Source organism: Ochotona princeps, chromosome 10 (assembly GCF_030435755.1).
Source record: "Ochotona princeps isolate mOchPri1 chromosome 10, mOchPri1.hap1, whole genome shotgun sequence".
NCBI classification, from domain to species: Eukaryota; Metazoa; Chordata; class Mammalia; order Lagomorpha; family Ochotonidae; genus Ochotona; species Ochotona princeps.
The window spans coordinates 67,944,553-67,964,850 of record NC_080841.1 but is presented as its reverse complement, the minus strand read 5'-3'; the positions used below and the strand labels follow the sequence as shown (position 1 = coordinate 67,964,850).

At 40.9% G+C, this 20,298-nt stretch overlaps 1 protein-coding gene across 1 annotated transcript in view; it reads left to right on the top strand.

Moving 5' to 3' along the window:
* ZNF438 (zinc finger protein 438) overlaps nucleotides 1-20,298 on the top strand; it is a 137,321-nt gene that overhangs the window by 52,516 nt on the left and 64,507 nt on the right. The window contains exon 3 of the mRNA XM_012927909.2: nucleotides 12,549-12,629. The gene's annotated coding sequence lies outside the window, so the exon portion shown is untranslated. The remainder of the gene's footprint in view (nucleotides 1-12,548; nucleotides 12,630-20,298) is intronic.

Here is a 20,298-nt window from a genome sequence, read left to right as displayed (position 1 = left end):
CACTGCCACTTGTTAGTGGACCTGTGGGCCGATGTGTCAAGATTCTGCCTGAAGAATCATCCTGGCTCTTCCACAATATCTTGGCCGATGGACCATTCAAGGTCAAAAGAGATTAGCTTGAAATGGTGGGTTTTTTCTTTGTGTATAAATTTTGCTTGTTTATAAATTTTCTCGAAGTTTATGACACATGGTTTGTCATAAATATTTCTAAATTCAATTTATGTGTCAAATATAAATCATGTAGACTTAAAGTGTATTTCCTCTAGTTCCTTTTTAGAGATTTGTTTTTTATTACTGTGTAATGAAGTTTCTAATTTTCATCTATTAATACTACAGTAAACATCCAGGTGCCAGGCATTTATAAAAAGGATATTATACACTTACATACGCATGTATTTGGCTTATCACTGTATTAACAGTGTTTACCTGTTCCACACTGTGTCATCTCAGTACATCGACATTTTTTATGTTGCACTGGGAAATTTCTGTCCTAGTTGCTAAAAATGTTTTAATTTTATGTTTGTGATCCTGCTCTTGCTTCAGTCTTGAGAGACATCTAAAGAACCAGTTATTAGATGAACCACAGGACAGCCTGAGCATAAATACTTGAATTCAATTGTATATGTTCATTAGTTTATATAAAAAGAAGAAAATGACTGGTTAGAACTCCACAACTTTGCCGAAGTTCATTATGTGTGGGAAATGGTTTATTTTCTAATAATGCAGTGAAAATGGGCCTTTGCATCACTAGGAAATGATTTTACCTTGCAATGAACCTTGTAAAGTATTTCTACAAAATGAATACGTTTAGGAGTCTGCTTATAGTTAGAATGTAGAAGTGAATGACGAGATATTCTGCAACATCTCAAAAAAATAAAACAGCTAAATTTAAAAATCATTACAATAACAGTACATTACTTTATTATACTTTAATATTATACTTTACAGTATAATTTTACAGTATTATACTTTGTAATGGAAAACAAGTCTTTGACATTGTTTCTGATTCTCTAGGTTGAGATTTTGGGCAAGTCGCGACTAAGTGATTTTTCTGTTTTTGTTGCGTTAACTGATATAACTGGATCATATTCACCAGGTGTGTGGACTACTACACAACCAATACAGGCCTGATGCCTGGGGAGACATGGAGGATTGGTTGCGCATGACTTTGAGACCACCAAAGTTTCTGCTCCAGACAGACTTCTAAGAAACAGGAGGTGAATGTTGTCAGTCTTTGGATTCAAGCCCACAAAATGGCACCTTGCCATTTCCACCATACCCTGTCAAAGCTGTCCCAGAGCCCTCTCCGTTCCACTGAGAGGGGACATAGCCATGGCCTGTCAGTGGGAGAGAGTCCAAGAATTTGTGGACATCTCTAATCCTCCAGCCCATCATAACCCTCTGGATGCAAATGATTTAAATTCCTCCGTTTTCAGAACACCTTGGCTTAAACCTCAGGCTTCCAATCCAGTATCTTGTAAATCAGTCCAAGACACAGAAGAAGCTCTTCAGCTCTGTGAGGAGGCGGTTGTTTGACACCAAGAAGCAGGCAGGCGTAGCACCCTCGCATCCCACAGTGGTGAACCCCATGATTTGTTCCCCGGACTGTGCAGACTGAAATCCTGAGATTGCTACTTCCCTTGTTAGCATAGGAGTCTCCCCAGCACCAGGCTTCACCCTCTGATGGGCGACCCATTCTCGTTCTGCTTTTTCTCAGGCAGCTGGTCTTGTTGGCCCCAGGTCCCTGTCTGCCTGTAGAAGTTTAAACTCCAGGAGCTCCTTTCCATTTGGTACTATTTCTGTCCCTGTCCATCCCAGCTGACAAGATGCTTTTAACAATTCATGGGCTTCGTGTGTATGAAATTATTAACGCTCTCCACTAGGGAAGGGGACACATCCACATTGATTTTTCTTAGTGTCCCTTCTGCAGAGAATGAGCATGAAAACCTGTTTTGTTTTTGTAAAGAGCATAGCCTTGTTTATATTTGCTCTAAATTCATCTGATCTGAGCAGGAACTAGTTGTTCTGTTTATCATTCTCTGTGCGTAACTTATCCTGTATGGCTGAAGAAGCCACACCTGGAGCCTTCTGCCTGGATGTCTGCTCAGTCAGATGTGCTCCGTCGGGTGTATTTTCTGTTTGGGGAAAGGGTCAGTGTTGCAGACCTTCCACCACACCATGAGAGTGATGGTCATTTCTCCATCCTTTGCTAATGATTTCTCTAATGTCACTCAAGCATTCCACTAATGGTCCTCTCCGGACCTTCTTAGCTCCTAGTCACCACCTGCTTCCAGAGCCAAACTGCACATCTTTAAGATTTTGCTGCAGAGCTTCACTTGCATGTACCAAGTTCTGTTTGAGTTCTCTAAATCTGTTGTTTACAGTGACTTGAGGAGGTGATTAGTAGCTGTTTTACTATACTGCACAGTTTGGTGCAGACAGATCCAGAGAGTGGTTATCCTTCTTGTAGCGTAGGCAGAGGCCACTTTGTGGTGGTCAGCTGCAGAGTGGGCTTTCCTCACACTCTGGACACCATGACAGAGGGGCCTCACTGGGAACTGTCAGCCAGAGAACCTATGGGGAACTTCTCCAGTATGATATTCTGCAGTAGTTAGGCTGGGATGACAGTGGTACACTAGATAGGACTGGAGTGAAGTAAGGCACCCCAATAACACAATAGTCAACTTCATCCCTGACACGGCTCCCGAATGCCTCATGGGCAGGCGGTAGACGCAGCATAGATAACGCTCGACAGAGGGATGGTTCATGTCCTGGGAAGGTAGCAGAGGGATACTATGAGATTTCCATCATGTTACTCAGAACACACCATGTAAAACGTAGGAATGGGTTATTTCTAGAATTTCCCACTTGTTGTTTGTGAGTTATTGGTAGTGAGGGGTTAAATGAAACTGTGGACAACAAAACTGCAATTCGGAAGGAACTACTCACGATGCTTTATATGAGACGTCCTCTTCAAGTAGCAACCTATAGTTGGAAAGAAATCTCATGCAAGCGCTAATCAGTAAGGAAACTGGCCTTGAAATCAACAAATGATGAAGGAATTTCCTGAACCCAAAAGACCTAATATTTCAAATGAACTCTGTAACAGTGCTTTAAAATAGCTGAAGCAAAAAAAAAAAAAACTGACAAAACACAAAGAAAGAATGCATAGTTGTAACATTCCTTATAGATACTTCAGCAACTTTTGCTCAGCATTTGTTAGAATGAGTCAAACAGGTTCTATTGGCACAAGTGTTGCTTCAAGGGAACAGGGTGAACCATCACAGAGACTTGCTCTTGTATGTCATCAAGTATAACTTGAAGAATGGGTGCTTCTGCTTGCTTTGCTTGCTTCTGAAGGGTTTTTGTTTACATGGGTAAATTGTACTCCAGCTACACTGAAAGTACTATGCACAAATATAGGAATACCTAAGTATGTACAAATACCATTTGTATATAATGCTTTCCTTTGCCTTGCTATATTTTATACATAAAGAAATTCCAAGGAGTGTTCACCTTGACAGATTTTATAGTTGTGTATATTAGGTGCAGTAGGGTAAGGAATATATTTTTGTAAGAGATGGCATTAGCTTTGTGTGTGTTATGCATTTTCCTCAGAAGTTAGATTTAAGGGGAAAAAAGCGCCAGAATACTCTAAAGTACTTCATACAGAATATTGAACAAAGTTTTTAAAGTCGTTCTTAATCTCTGATTTTAGTGATATGTGACTCATAAAAATAATCATCAACAGGGAAAACTTGTTTATCTAATGTATTTGCATAGCCAGAATACCTCATTTACTGTCACATCATGGACAATACCCGTTTGTGTGCCTTATGTTTGTTTTTGTTTGAAACAAGGATGTAATTGACTTAATTTGTTCATCAACCTTTAAACTATCAGTAGAATTTTTACACAGTAACAAAATGAGTATTGTTTTAGCCTTATGATTTTTTAAATGTTTAGTTGGTGATTTTCCTACGTAATTACAAGTATTCTACCATATTTAATCGAAGAAATTAAGGATTACTTGCTCAGTTTATCTCTTTGTTAATCATCATGTGAAGACTCCCAGAAAAGTTTTAACCTTTCATACTTACAAGTGAAATTCTAAAGTGTATTTTAATTATTCTCTTATTTGTACTCAACTCTTAATTCTTTTTATGCTCTATTTTTACAAATAGGTTAATTTGCGTAATATACATTATTATTTATAAAAAAAGAATGAGACAGAACACCAAACACAATAACAAAAGAGAAGTCTGGAATATCACTATTAACCAGCTGGATTTAGTTGGTATTTATAGTAAACTGTACTCAATAACAACAAAATATGAGAATACTTCAATTCGTGAGAAACAGACTGAAAATATGCCTTTATTTTAAAACAAAATAAGAATTTTTGAAATACATGTATGATCTATTCATAGCATAGATTTTTCCATTTATTTTTAAAGTTCCTTTGTATTACATTTCAAATTTGTGCGTGTAAATGAGTTTGTCTCAATTATATTTCTACAAACTTTTTAAGTAGCTTTGTACAATTCTTTTAATGTGCACAAGTAATGTTCACCGAAGTAGATCATATGTTAGATCATAAAACATGTTTTAATAAGTTTTCTCTTAATATAATTAAATTATGTTAACTATCAGTAGCAATGGACTATCTAGAATACTGATCCCAATATTTTTATTTTAATTTTTTGAATCTTTTAATATTTATTTATTTTTATTTGTAAGACAAATTTATAGAGAGAAGGAGAGACAGAGAGAAAGATCTTCCATCTGCTGGTTCACTTCCCAAGTGGCCACAACAGTCGGAGCTGAACCAGTCTGAAGCCAGGAGCCAGGAGCTTCCTCTGGGTTTTCCATGTGGATACAGGGTTCCAAGGCTTTGGACCATCTTCCACTGCTTTCCCAGGCAGGGAGCTGGATGGGAAATCGAGCAGCTGGGACATGAACCGGCACCCATATGAGATTCTGTGCGTTTTAGGTGAGAATTTGGCCACTGAACTGTTGCACCAGGCCCGATCCCAATTTTTGGAAAATTGCCCAATATGCTTTTCAGAGATTACAGTTCACAGAGAAATTACAAGAAAAGTCAGAAAAGATTTTGAATGTGATCAACCTGAAAATGTATCATTGCTTACAAGGTGCAGGTGAAGTTTTGCTCAGAGGAAAATGTAGAGTTTTAGAACACTAGCTTAAAAAAATCAGCCCTAAATAAGTAGAAGGTAGAAAATAAGTAAAATGAATAAAATAGAAAATACAAAACATTCATATTAAGAAACATTGGTAAAAACAGAAGCCTCAAAAAATCAAATTTATTTACCCTTGGCAATATTAGTTCAATGCTTTCAGAATGTTCCACGATTTAAGAGAGTAAAGCTGTCATCCTCTTCGAGTCTTTGTCCAGAAGTTGCTGCAGTATTAAAACCACCTGTTGTTTGTCAACTTCTCATTACTTTCCTGAGGCAGAGTAACTGTAAAAGGAAGAACTTCACCTCGTCTCTTGGTTGTGGAGATTCAAAGTCCTAAACTGAGCAGGCTGTATGGCTGAGCCGCTGGTGGTCTTGTTTTTCCTGGTGGAGTCCCACAGGGGTATACAGCTGCTTGTGGCAGGAGAACACATCTGTCTATTGACCTGCCTCTCCCCTGATAAAGCCACCATAGTTCACTTGTGGGAACAGTAATTCAATCTAATCATTTCTCAGAGATCCTACCTCTAAATACAGAGATTGCCTTAAATTCCACCTGCTTGTTACCATTGACCTAAGACATTAAATGGTAAACTTCCAATTTCAGAGGTACAAATAGTCAAACCATAGCATTGCGTATTAATTAGTAAGAGGAGTCCACCCAGACTCAAAGGCGGGAGGGGTGAGAATGGGCCAGATGTTTTCCACTTTTCGTTGGGAGTGTCACAATATTTGTGTCAATTTTAAAATCTCACACAGTAACTTAAACAAAGATCTACTGATTTATTTGAAAGGCAGATTATTATAAAGAGGAGATAGAGATGTTTAGGTCATCCATCCACTAGTTCATTTCCCAAATGGCCATAATGACCAGAACTGGGCCAGGCAAAAGCTAAGAGCCTAAAACTCCCTCTGAGTCTCCCACGTGGTGTGCAGGGGCCCAAGAACTAAACAGTGGGCCATTTTCCCCTGCTACCCAAGAGCATTAGCATGGAGCTGGATCAGAGGTGGAGCTGCTGGGTCTTGAACAGTAGCCCAGATAGGATTCCAGCATCACAGGCAGCAACTGATTCCACTGCACCAGGATGCCAGCCTGCACAAACTGAATTTCTGGAAATGAAAATGCCCCTTGAAGTGAGACGGCTGCGGAAGGTGTTTGCTTGGCGTGGGTGTTAGGTGAAGATCAAGCTTGCTCTACTTCAGGGAAAGAACTACTGAAGTTTCAATGATCCCATAGTCTAACCTGATGAGAGCCATCACACACGCAGCTGTCTTCTCCCCTGGGCTGTTTGCTAAACTGTGGGGCAGTCCGGGAGACAGGGAAGCTGAGCTATACATGCATGGAGATGTACTCTGCAGTTTCACAATGACTAGGGCGCAGTCTGTGAAAGAGATCAGTGTTGCCACAACAGTCACACCACAAGGCTCACCTCGGATCCATCCACAAGTGGACAGGGTCTAGCCTCTCTTCACCTGACCTGCGTATCTCAGTAGAACAAAGATGGAGCCTCGCTGAGACAAATTAGCGTTGTCCTCCGTTCCCATAATTGTTAAACACAGAGTAGTAAGAATGCACTTAAAATTATGTCATGTGACAAGAAGAGACATTAGAGGAAGTTCAGACACCTAGGGATTACCAAAGAAGGATTTTGTGATTCAAGGATGTTTAACAAAAAGTAAAGGGACAGACTAACAGAATGGATGAGAAGATAAAAAAATGTCAACTTGGGATCTGCAAAAATCTTATCAGGTGAGTATCCTAAAGCTAAATATACAGTATCTGAAATTAAGGTTCAATTTGAACTTAGTGATAAAAGGGATGTAGTACAAACAAACAAATAAATAAATAAAACTGATGAACTCAGGGGCAGGTCATTAGAAGAATATACAGAGTAAACCACAAAGAAAAAGGAAACAGAACAGAATTAAAGATATAGAAGTTTGAGTCGGTTCATCTAATATACATGTAACTGGAGTCCAGGAGGAAAGGGGTGAGGCCAAGTCAGTATCTGAGATGGTAATGTTCAATGACTTTCCAAACTGATGAAAGACATCCCACACAGGATGTGCCAGAAAACCTATGAGGCCCAAGTAAGGTGCATGTAGAGAAAGCCACACTATGTCACAGTGACATTTGAGAAACCAAAGACAAATCTTGGACCAACCAATGCAAACATTCCCTGACAGGTGCGATGGTCAGATCGATGGCTGCTGGGTGTGCAGAAATTATGAATTAAGTACAGAGAAGGAAAATACTGCAGCCTGAAATATGAATTTTTAATAAAGGCAAAATCATGATGTTTTTAGACAAAAGATGGGAGACCTTCTCAGGCTGACTAGACATTGACACTGAGAAGTGAAGTCCTATGGAATTGCAGAAAGTCAGGGCAAGAAGGAAGGACAGAGACCAAGTCTTTTGTAAATATAAAATTTGGGCTTGAGGCTGGTGCTATGGCATGGTGGAAGCACCCCCTGCTGCACCAGTAGCCCACGTGGGTCCAAGTCCTGGTTACTCTAACTACCATCCAATTCCCCTTTTTGCCCTGTAATATTGGTGGAGGATGGCCCAAATGGCTGGGCCCTTGCACCCATGTGGGAAGCCCAAAAGAAGTTCCTGGTTCCTGGCTTTGGCTTTGGTTGTTTTGGCCATTGCAGAATGAACCAGTGGATGGAGGATCTCTGTTTCTACCCCACTCTATCTCTGTAACTCTGCCTTTCAAATACACACACACACACACATATAAATGTATATGTGCACATATGCATATATATGAATGAATGTATACATAAACATACACACATATATACATAAATTATATATATACATATGCTTAGACACATATACTGACTATTTAAAAATAATAGTTACAACTGTCTTGTATTGCTTGAAGGTTAGAAATACTAAGCAGTAGAACAAAGTAAAAGTGGGTAGAAGTGGTTAAAATGATATTTTAAGCTTGGGCAAGAAGTAGTAAAAATCAGCTGTAGCATGTCCAAGACTTTTCAATCTCTTGGGTAATAGCTTTAAATAACTTAAAAATTTTCAACAATACTAAAGGCTAACAAAGGAAATAAAATGGGTCAATAAAGAACTGATTCATCAAAAAGGGAGGCAGAATAAATAGATAATTAGAAGGACTGTTGTGGACATTTGGAACGGTGAAGCAGTTTAAGCTGCTGTTGGGACCATCTTCAACCCAGACAGGAGCCTTAAATTGAATCCTGGTCCCCCGGCTTCTCATCTGGTTCTCTAATGATGCTGCTGGGAAAACAGCTGATGGCCCAAGTGCTTGAGTTCCTCCCACCCACATGGGAGATTCTGATGAAGTCCCAGGCTCCTGTGCTGTATCTGACTGGACCCTGGCTTTGATGGATATTTGGGGATCAACCAGTAGATGAAAGATCTCTTTTTCTCTTACTGTGTGTCTCCACCTCTATTAGTCTGCCTTGCAAATAAAAATAAATCTTTAGAAAGAAAACAAAACTAAGCGAAAGATGTTCTTATGTATTAGTAAATAACTCTTGATATATAGAATAAATGGTTTGGTTAAACACCAAAAATTTGGAGACTAACAAAAAAAACCACCATAATTGCCATATATTACATAAAAAAATGTATGGGAGACAGTGTATTGTGCAAACACTAAAAGAATTTGATGTGTTAATATCATGCTCACAGCCTTCAAAGTAAAAAAGTATTTTGAAGGGTAAAGAGAGCATTTCATAATGATAAAAGAGTCAATCCAGTTGGAATACAGAAACTTCTAAAGTTATATGTGCTTAACAGCATAGATTCAAAATTTTAAAAATAATAATAAAAGGAGAAATAGGAGTTGGGCAATGACTGAACTGGCTAACCCCCTATCTACCCCTATTTGGGTACTGATTTGTGTCCTGGCTGCCCCACTTCCCATCCAGCTCTCTGCTTGTGGCGTGGTGAAAGGAGTGGAGGATGACACAAAGCCTTGGAACCCTGCACCCGCATGGGAGACTCAGAGGAAGTTCCTGGCTCCTGGCTTCAGTTTGGTTCAGCTCTGGCCATGGCAACCATCTGGGGAGTAAGCCAGCAGATGGACCATCTGTCTGTCCTCCTATGTAAATCTGCCTTTCCAATATAAATAACTTTTTTAAAAAAGGAGAAATAGATGGGTCCATCAGCTTAGTAAGTGAATTTAGCAACCTTTTTTCAGTCATTAATGGAAGAAACAGGTCTTTTAAAATCAGCAAGGTTATAATATAGGATAAAAGACTTAAAAAAAACTTGACCTGTAGCTGTTTATGGAGCATTCTCTAATAACATGGAACATACATTTTTCCCATATACATGGATTTTTTTTTTTTGCCAGAACAGAACATGTTCTGGGACAAAGTACAAATTTTAATGACCTGCAAAGTACGGAAGTCATGCAATAAATGTTCCATGTAGAATTAAACTAGAAACAGATAATATAAAGGTAATTATAAAGTCATCAGTTTGCTTGAAAATAAACAACTTCTTAATAATCATGAGAGAGTAATAGTCAAAGAAATACAGTAAAAATTAGAAAAGATTCTGAATATCAAATTCATGAGGCACATAGTAGTAGTAGTTAAGAAAAAAATGTATGGCTTTAAATTCTTACGTTTAAAGTTTAAGATTAAAATGTAGTGATGTAATTTTGTGTCTTAAGAAGCTAGAAAAATATTTGGACTCAGAGAAAAGGCAACAGAATTTTAAAATAGACATAACAAAGTTGACAAATCTATAAGTTCTGTATTTGAAAATATTAATAAAATTGACAAACTCTTACCAAGGAAAGTAAGAACGTTCCAATCCACATGATAAAATAAAAAAAGAGACATCGCTAGACAGCCAGGAAATAGCTAAAGGATAAGAACATATCATGAACAGCTTTACTCAGATGTTAATACATTTTACAGCTTATATGAAATGAGCAGGTGTTTCGGAAAATGAAACTTACCACAAATCTCTTGAATATAAGCACTGACTGCTTAGCTATAAATCGTCCCCACTTCTGGTAGCATTTTCCAACTAAATTAGATCTCAGTATTAAGCCTTGAATATTCCTGGGCTGTGGCTTGCTATACAGATTCTTTCACATGACCTTCTGTTGACTTACTATATATTCTTGCAGTAGAAGTTTGGGGGAGCCTGTTAATCACCCACTTTTCCTTTTTCCAATTTCAGTCCCCTTTGAGAAATAGATTGATGTGAAGATCAGAAAAAGAATGTCAATTTCATCTGTGGGGAAAGGAGGTGAAAGAACCCACACAGGAGCAGCTTAGCGTGAAGCTGGAGTGACTTAGCTTGCCATGTTGAGTTTTCTGAGGATGCATCTAGGGTTAGGCCAACAGGTTCTAGGAGAGGGTAAGAGACTGGTGATTGTTTGTCTTTTGCCTTATCTTACAGACCAGGTGAGTCAGAGAGAGAGAGAGAGAAACAGAGAAAACCAACTTGCGTCAAGCTTCCCTCTTCTTACTTGGTTTGTCCCAGCAGCCCTGCCTGCCCGGGTCACATAACCCATGGGTAATGCACCACTCACCTCCTTCCCATTCATGTCACAACTGCATCTTCTACTCTCTTGTGATTCTTCATCCCTCTCCGTTCCAGAAATTTAAATTTGGTTTTCATAGTCAGTGATGGTTTAAAGCCCAATGCAAACTTTGTTGAAGAAGTTGGGGTGGTATCCTGGAAGTCAACCAGTAATAAGATCAGGAAAGGGGAGACAGTAGATAATGGCTCAAGTGCTTTAGGCCCTGATACTGGATTGATTTCCCAGCTCCTCTTCAGCTTGGCCTAGTCTTATCTGTTAAAGCATTTGGAAGTGAACTGGCAGGTGGGGGATAAGCTCCCTTTTCCTCTCTCTGTTGCTCAAATGAAACAGATAAATAAATAGTTTTAAAGAGAGTAGACAAGAGTAATCTATTGTATTGACTTGCTGTAGCAAGAGAGACCACACAAATACTCTGAAGGTGAAACTGCTTAGAGGAAAGGAGTGCATCATTGTTTCTTTTTCCTGACTCTTTTCAAAGATTTCATTTAAGGCAGAATTACAGAGAGAGAGAGAGAGAGAGAGAGAGAGAGAGAAAATAATCTTGCTTCCATTGATTTACTTCTCAAATGGTCACAATTGCTGAGTCTGAAGTTTCATCCACGTCTCCCTGAGTACAAGGACACTAGGACTTTGGCCATCTTCCACTGCTTTTCCAGGCACGTTAGCAAAGTGCTGGATAGGAAACAGAGCAACCAGGACTCAAACCGGCACCCATATAGGATGGTCACATTGAAGGCAGCGGCTCAACCTATTATGCGATAGCCATCCACCATAGTTTTTCTATGTAAGCTCTAGAACATGATGTTAGAACTGAAGGAAGTCATTGGATTTGTCAATTTCTTACAGCAGATGGATCTGTTGCCAGCCTGTGACATCCTGTGCTGGTAACTGAGTAGCTGACTATTAGTGCTTGTTGTAGTTGTCAGTACACATAACTGATTGGGTAGCTATTCTGAGTCTCACCATCAAACACAACCTTCAGCGAATTTTTAATCATTTTCATCTATTGGCATAGCCATGGCTTCTTTCCATTTTACTGGTGGGTAATATAACAGGTCTAAATGACTTTTGAATCTTCTCATGTCAGCTAAGAATCCTTACCAGAGCCATCTTGTTAAAATGTAAGTTCAAAGAAAAACACAATGCAAATTTGAATGTGTTCTCTATTGAAAAGCCTTGGTGACTACTAGACAGCAAAGCCCTATGTGTTCCTGAATCTAGTACTCAATTTGAAGATTTCAAGACCAAATTCTAGCCCTCGGCTCTCTGCTGTGTTTATCCGTAACACATAGCCTTCCTACATTTTTTTCCCTATGGTAGTTAACGCTCTCCCAATTCCCAGAGCACTTTGTATCATTCAGGGCACTTTGACCTTTCCTTGGTATAGGTTTTCTGGGGAAGTGAGAATTTTTTTTTTTTTTTGAGAACTATATCTTACTCAGTTTCATCCATCCTTTCTTCTCATGACACTGACTTCGACTCAAATGTCAGCTGAATTTTAAATAATTCTGTTCTAACCAGGTTCATATATCTAATAATATGTTTTTCAGAATTTTTAGGAGATGGATGTAAAAATATATGAAGGGAAAGTATTATATCTCCTGATTTAGAAGCCCTTTAGTGCAGCCTGAGATTTTTATTTTAGGTTCTTAAATTATACATTGTCTGATTGATGTCAATTTTATAGGAACTCATATAACTTTTTATAGTCTTTCAGGTATAATCATCTAATGGGCTGCTGCAAGCTACCTATCAATTCTTTTAGTTTCATGATTTTCATTATGTTTGTTTTCAGATAAAGATGAATGAACAGCATGGCTCATCCAACACTAAAGTTTTGACGTTAGAAGACATCTTCTAAGCCAGATTGCCTCTGGTAAGTTAGCTTTTATTGCTCTTAGCACCAGCTCAAGATATATTTAAAATGCAAAGAATTAAGTCCATTACCCTGATATTCTCTCAACTCTCAAACTTCTCAGAACATAGTATAGTTACCTTGGATACTGAATTTTTCAAAGCAGTGAAAGCATGATTTCTTACTAAATTCCACATGCTCATAAAATACAGTGTTTAAACTTGTAGTATTATTTTGGAAATGAATGTTATCATAAGTCCAATGTGCCAAATCTGATGCTCTCAAAATGACTTCTCCATTGGGCCAGTATCTTGTTTTTCAGTTTTTAAAGTCTTCAGCTTTTCTAAGTGATGTATGTGTTGTCATTAAAGGGAATATTTTTGTCAATGAACTATCATTTGAACCTTACTTGGTTATTAATTATTTGTTCATAATTCAGCTTTGCATGATCATCTCTTTTTAAAGATTTATTTTATTTGCAAAGTTATAGAGGGCAAGGGGGGAGAGAGAGAGAGAGATCTACTGGTTTACTCCCTAAATGGCTAGGCGAGAGCAAGGAGCCTAGGGCTCCATCCTGTTTTCTCATGTAGGTGGAAGGGATCCAATCACTTGGGCCATCCTCTGTTGCTTTCCCAGGCTCAGTATCAGGGAACTGGATTGCAGCTGGTGCAGCCGAGAATCAAATGAGTACTCACACAGGATGCCAGCACTGCAGGTGGCTGCTCAACTCACTGCTGCAATGCCAGCCCCTGCAAGATCATCTTAACTAACCTCACCTCATGACAATCTCCTGATGGTATTTCTATGTTTATTTTTGTCTTCCCTTCTCTGTTCTTCAGATAAATCTTCCCACAGAACATGGTTTAAAAACCTGCCATTCGGGCTGAGCAGCGTGGCCTAGTGGCTAAGGTCCTCGCCTTGGTCCCGTATGGCCGCTGGTTCTAATCCCGGCAGCTCCACTTCCTCTCTATCGCTGCTCCTCTCAGTATATCTGACTTTGTAATAAAAATAAAATAAACCTTAAAAAAAAAAAGGCATTTGACTTTAAAAAAAAAAAACCTGCCATTCCTTATACTGGCATTCAAAGCCCCCTGCCCAGCCTCTACCTGCTTGAGCCTGCTGAACTTCCTGCACCTGCCTGTTGTGCCCCTGCCCACGCACGTGCGTGTGTGCATACACACACACACACACACACACACACACGTATTTGGTTATTCCAGGTGTAGAAGCACTATGCATGCTTTTGCAGGAGACTCTTGCTGCCTGCTCCACCAGGTGTCCTGGCTCTTTCTCACTCTTGCTGGCTTTACCGAATGCTATGTTTACTCACGCTTTCAGCACATTTTGCCATGCTACTTTATGGTGTATGCTTACACCAGTCTTATCTCCTTATCCTGGGTTGCAAGGACTATAAAACCAAACATCGTGTCTAATTTTTGTCTCCCACAACATTTAGCATAGCCTTTCATCGTGCATAGTAAATATTTCTTGAACAAATCTCAAGTGTTCTTGGCTGCTTCTGCCATCACTCCCTTGGTCTTTCATCCTTATGTATACACTCCATATTCCTGGCAACTGTTCATTTCTGTTAGGCACGCTTGGCTGCCATCATATCTTCGGAAAATACTGACCATAGTGCGGCAGACAAGATAAAGTCTTATCCCGACCTAAGGAATAAACTGTATTCCAAAAGCTCATGTCTGTTGTTTGGAATGCAGAGAGCATTTCCCCCACGAAAACTGTGTTATAAATAGTGGTTAGGATCTCAGCCAGCCCCTTCTAAGACTGTTTAACTTATAGGCAGCCACCACATACAACACTATTTTTGTAAGACATACTAGCCCTGTATATGGCAGTGCTTCTCCCATGCTGTAGCAGCAAGAGAGGGTAATTTCTGGACAAGGAGGTGGTAAGAGCACCTGCGCTGGGCTCTGGTCATGGCTTAGTGTGTTGGATGGTCTCCCTCCAGAAGAGTAGCATTTTGGTTTTCAGTACGTGCATAGGAGATACTTCCTGCAGGTGACTGGTACTCCCAGGTCATCTAAATTGAAAGCAAAGGGGTCCTCGCTGTTCTGGTGCTTGCCACAGTGGATTAGGATTATAAACAGGGCACCCACACTGTTCTTTCACATGAGTGGGCCTCTTGTAAGTCAGCTATCACCACATGAGACACTCTTGTGCACACGTAGGGGAATTGAATATGGAAACATGGAAAATACATATGTCTATAGGGAAGGAAATGTTGATCGGAACCGCCCCATATTTGACAACACATCAGTTTTCATGGACTGCTGATTATCTTTTCTGCACAGCACAGTGATGTTTCCCAAGAAAAACATGTCAGCATTTGCATACACAGTCCTGGAAGTTGAGAGATTAGGTTGTCAAACTGTAAGAAAGAAAAAGAAAAAAAAGTTCATACGTTTCAGAGAATTTAATTTCCCTAGTCATCACAAATATCAAACGTCTGTGAGTGTCTGCTTTTTGCTTAAGACTGTTGTCTTTACCTGGGATGAGGGAGTAGGACTAAAGATGTGACGGAAAGTTTTCCTTCCCTTGGTAGTCTGAAAGGGAACAGAATACCAAGGAAATCGTCAAAGTGAACACAGGGGTTATTCATTGCCAAGAAAGGAATAAATAAACTTTGGATTATCAGAATGGTCAGACCATATGATTGACCATGGTTGCCAGGACAGTTGGTGAGATTTCACAGAACAGGAAAGGTACTAGAAACATGACAAGCAAGCAGTACTGGCTGCAGCAGTAGGGTCAGTTCATGTTGAGTAACATGGTAGGATGAGAAGTATCAGGGCTTCCACCTTGGGAGTACCTGAGAATCACCCACATACGTTTAGAGCTGCATATGCCCTGCAATGACAGCCCAGGACGGCAAAATAAAATTTCTGGGTTGAGAAGCACAAGCCTGTTTATCTCTTAAAGGTCTCCTAGTGATTCTGATCCTTAGCCAGGATTAAAATCCTCAGAGGAATGAGACAATTGGACCACATTTCGGAGAGCCAGGGGAGGCCCCCTGAAGAGGTGGAGCCCTCTCTCTCATACAATGAAAAGCCCACAGGGGTGTCTGAGAGGAGTGACCTGATCAGATTGCTACTTGCCAAGACAAATATTTCCTGTGCTGTGCATGAATGGAAGATTGAGCATTCTTAAAAGTGTAGGTGAAGATGATGTCCTCCTGGGCTTCAGCATGGATTGCTTTATGATCTGAGTCTTCAGTTTCACCCTCATGAATTGGATCTCTTTGCTCCTAAGCCAGCAACTTACAGTCATTTCAGCCAGTTTGCATTTGGTGCAGGGAGATCATTGTCTACTCCTGTACATTCCTGACTCATAATAGTAAGTAAAATTTATGCTGGTGACCATGACCTTTAACAGAACCATTTTGAGGTATTTAATGACTGCCCACATGTACCACTGCACAGTGCCCATCCTACAGAATGGCACCAGCAGCCAGAGGCACACGGACATGACACCATTATTGAGATGCACTTTAGTAACAGTTAAGCCAAAACTTAAAGTCACATTCTAAATCACACTGTGTGTTTTCATATTCTTAGCATTGCATTTGATATCTATTTCATTTTATGGTTGCAGGCTCACAAGAGTCTCCCCACTGTAAGCTCCCCTTGCCTTTCCCTGCAGTGAATATAGCCTGTCTTCCCAGTCAGGCTCATCCCCTCCTCACATCCACCCAAGGGCACCTCACCCAAATTTCCAGAGGGAGAGCCTAGCTGCAGAGGGGAAATTCAAAGAAGGAGTCAAAGTGTCCAGGCTCTGCGACTTGCCTGGGCCAAAGGCCTTGGTGACTGTTTTGCTTCTGATCCCACAACCCCACCCATGGGACACGACACCCGTGGAGGTATCCATACATAGGAGTACTGAACTACACCATTGGCTGGCAGCAGTTACATTCACCTGTGCTGAGTTCGGAGGTCTTGTTCGGAGACAGCACTGAGCCACACAAATCAGGCAGCAGAGAACAAGTTCAAATCAGGAAGTACAGATGTGACCTGCCTCCTTCGAAAACACACTCTACATCATGACTTTAGAAACAAAACAAAACAAAAACACAAGTATTTTCCCAGTGATTCTGTAATAGTACAAACACAACGATGATTTCTACTCTGGCTTTCTTGGTCTGTGACAATGGATTTTTTTGGTTGTCTTATGTATTCTCTTAATCTTCACGTCTGTGGAGTTGTTTTTTTTTTACACTTGATCTCTCTCAGTCAAAAGGCCGAGAAGCAGTGTGTGCAGTTATTTTTTTAGCTATTTCCATTTTCACTGCTGTTTACATGGCTGGTTTGCTTAGACCTGAAAGGTCCCGGAGGAGAGAAGAGGAGGAGGAGGAGGCTGATCATCCTCCAGTGCCCAGTCTGTTGCCACATTCTTTGGTGTCATGTGTCATCAATGAAGGGATCAGGGTTTAGAGGGATTTTAAAAACCGTACCCAAGGCCGGGCCAGATGTAGAGTCCGCAGTAGCAGTCGACTTTGCCTGTTGACAATGGCTGTGTTGTATGCTCACATGACTTTTCATTTGTGGGGAAGCACAGTGAACTCGGCACCGGGAGACTCTAGTACAAGCCTCACCTCTGTCACTTCTGGACTTGGACAAGTTCAGTGCATCTGAGCTCCAGCGTGCTTATCTGTCCTGGTCGGGGAGGGACAGCAGGGGGACAAGAGAGATGCCTATAAAAAGATAATGCATTCCAGTAAAACTTTGATAGCTAGAGGTTTTGTGAGGTTTTTTTGTTTGTTTGTTTGTTTACCTTTTTTTTTTTAATTCCAAAGAAAAACCAAACTGAATAAGTAAATGAGCTGCCTCGGACAGTTCTGGTAGTATCCCACCTCCCTTCCTTTCCCTTCAGAGCCTCCAAAAATAGCAGCAGTCACCTTGGCAAGTCCCAAACATGGCAATGTACCAGACCACATCTTTGGGCATTTGCTGTCTCACCCTCGCACAGAGTGACCTGGCAATCAACATGTCAGGTGCCCCTTGGCACTTACCAGAAGCAGCCATGAGATCCTGTGCCAAATCAAGAGGTCTGATCCCTGAAAATATGGAAAAAAAATGTTTCCAGTCAGCGAGACCTTGCCTGTAAGACTGCTGAACAGCAGCACATTGGACAGGAGTGATGTTAACGGCTTCAGAACAGGTTTTCCTATATTGTTGGAGTTTTAGAACAAGCCATCTGTGTAAGGCTATTTTCATAAGCCTGCTTTTCATGCACATTTCATGGTTTCTGGGTGGTTCTTATAGGTAACAGAATAATGGATACTGAGAGTCAACTGTGAGCTGTTATAACCTACTAGTTTTCTTTCATTAGGAGATAAGTTGGGGTAGGGAAAAGTGGTTGAATTTTTGAGATCAGTTCCAAGAGTGAGGCGGCAGTGAGTCTGAGAAGCACTAAATTCACACTAAATCTTTACCATGTGATGCTGCCCGCCTCTTCTAGGCATGGCATCAACCACCAGACCTAAAACAGCAGTATTGAGCTTTAGCTATAGACCCAAAACAGTGTACCCTGTAGATCTCAGATCCCTATGGCGGGTGTGACCCTTCCACCTCTGCCACATTTCATAGCAAAGAGGGTTTTCCAGTCCATGAGTGCTGACCTGGAATGACTCCTAGTGCCAGGGTCGCACCTGCTTCCTAGTTAGGGCCTCAGTCAAGTGAAGTACAAGGGAAGCGGAGCTAGAAAACCAATGCAAAGAGATCACAAAAAGACCCTTTGGCCAAACTTGGTCCCTAAATGTGTTTTGCTTGGCTTGTACTCTTTTCTGTTTGGCTTCTTTTCAGAGTACCAATTTGTTGACACCCGATTGTTTTGATCAGTAAGTGATTTAATATATAGGTAAGTAATTATCTGCACAGATCCAGATTTCTGGATTCGTGTGAACACCAGAAGGTCTGGCAAGTTCAAAGCTGCCCTCTGGTGTGGCTGTGACCTACTGGAGCAGAGCAGAAGCTACCTCTGTTGCATGTCAGGCTGTTTTTGCATTTTCAGAGCTGCATCCTGCTGCTATTTCTCTTAAGCAGAATTAAGAGGAAAGTTCAGTGTTACCTTCACTGTCTGAGTTACACCTGGAAGTAATGGGTTCATCAAATCCTGTATTTCAGTAGAAGTGAGGAATGTTTGTTTTGCAGAGCTTGCATAGCCAAGATCCCAGACCCTGTGGTTTCTAGTGACAGAGAAGGATTCTTAAATCTGCAGTCCAGCTTCTGGCTCGGCCAGCTGTCCTTTCTCACAGGCAGCAGGGAAGGCTCCTTCCTGCCTCCTCCCTGCTTCTGGAAGCCCCAGGCATCCTTGCCCTGACCCTTCATCTCATGGCTGTCTTTCCTCTTCTTGCAAGGACGATCAGTTTTCAGCATGGTCCAATCCAGAAGAGCCACATCCCGCCTGGTAAGAACAGCAGAACCAGGTAAACAGGTTCTTCTGTGTACAGAAATCAAAGCAAAATCTCATCCCAAAATGAGATATTCCTTTGAGATAAGCCCTGTCACTCCCCTTTGGGAACTTTCTAAGGACTCAAGGTTAGGGCAAAGGTCAAATTATGGATATGTTCCAGTAATGTTTCAGAAGACATAGCCTTATTATTTTATTTTGTCTGGGCTGCCACAGAATTATCCCTGGGAGAGAAAAACAAATAAATAAAATGGAGAAAATGAACGAGACAGTAAGTTTTACTGATTTGCTTTTCAATATAAATTTTGATACAGTGATATCAGAAACATTTAGCTTGCTTGCTCTTTTAAATTAGTTCATTTTTGGCAAAGAAGTGCTGCTTTATGGTTTAATTCTTAAGAACTAGAACACCGAGATGCAGTGCTGAAATCAGCGGGATTCTTTCATTTGCAAGGAAAAGAAAAGCTGGTTGACATGAACTTGTGAGAATAGAGATGGTCTCCATGGTGTGTGAAACGATGTTTTCCAGAGGTGCGACTGGCTTCTGGGACAGCTGCAAGCAGAAACTCAGGTGAGCCCATCTGGGTCTCTTTCAGCTCTGCAGGTTTATTAGTCTTCAAACCAATAGGTGGGCAGCGGGACCTCCACTAGCAGCCGTTCTGCCTTGTTATTCTCAACCAAACAGGAGAAAGAGGCCTCATCAGGCCAGATGTCCAGAGGTCACCCTCAGAGAAGACGTGGATGGAGTCTGTTTGACTCCCTTGTTTGGCTCCTTGTACACTTGTCTTGGCCCAGGAAGCTGAGCTAACTGCCCAGTGCTGCATGTTTACCCAGCACTTCACAGCATCCAGGAGCCCCACTGGACTCACAGTGGGTGAGAGAGGAAGTGGGGGACAGAAAGCTGTGCTCATCCCAGCAACACCATCACAAGCTGCAGCCACTGAACAGTGATGTGTGAGACAACTCAGAATGCTGTTCCTGTTTGAAGATGGCAAGTGAAGAAGTCTCTTGTTGTTTTCCCTGTAAAAAAAAAAAAAAGTGTGGAAAGAAAAAGATCAATGGAAAAAGAAATAAATTCTAGTTCTTCATGCACCGCAAGGTGAATGAAAGAGCCTATCTATAAAATCTGGAAACAAGACATGCGATGCTGTGACCGAGACCAGAGGCAGGTGAGCACCAGAGCACCTGCTGGGGAAGCTGATGATGATGTCAGAGACTGCAAGAGGGCGTGAGTCCTGGAGCTGACAAGCAGGTCAGGTTCTGG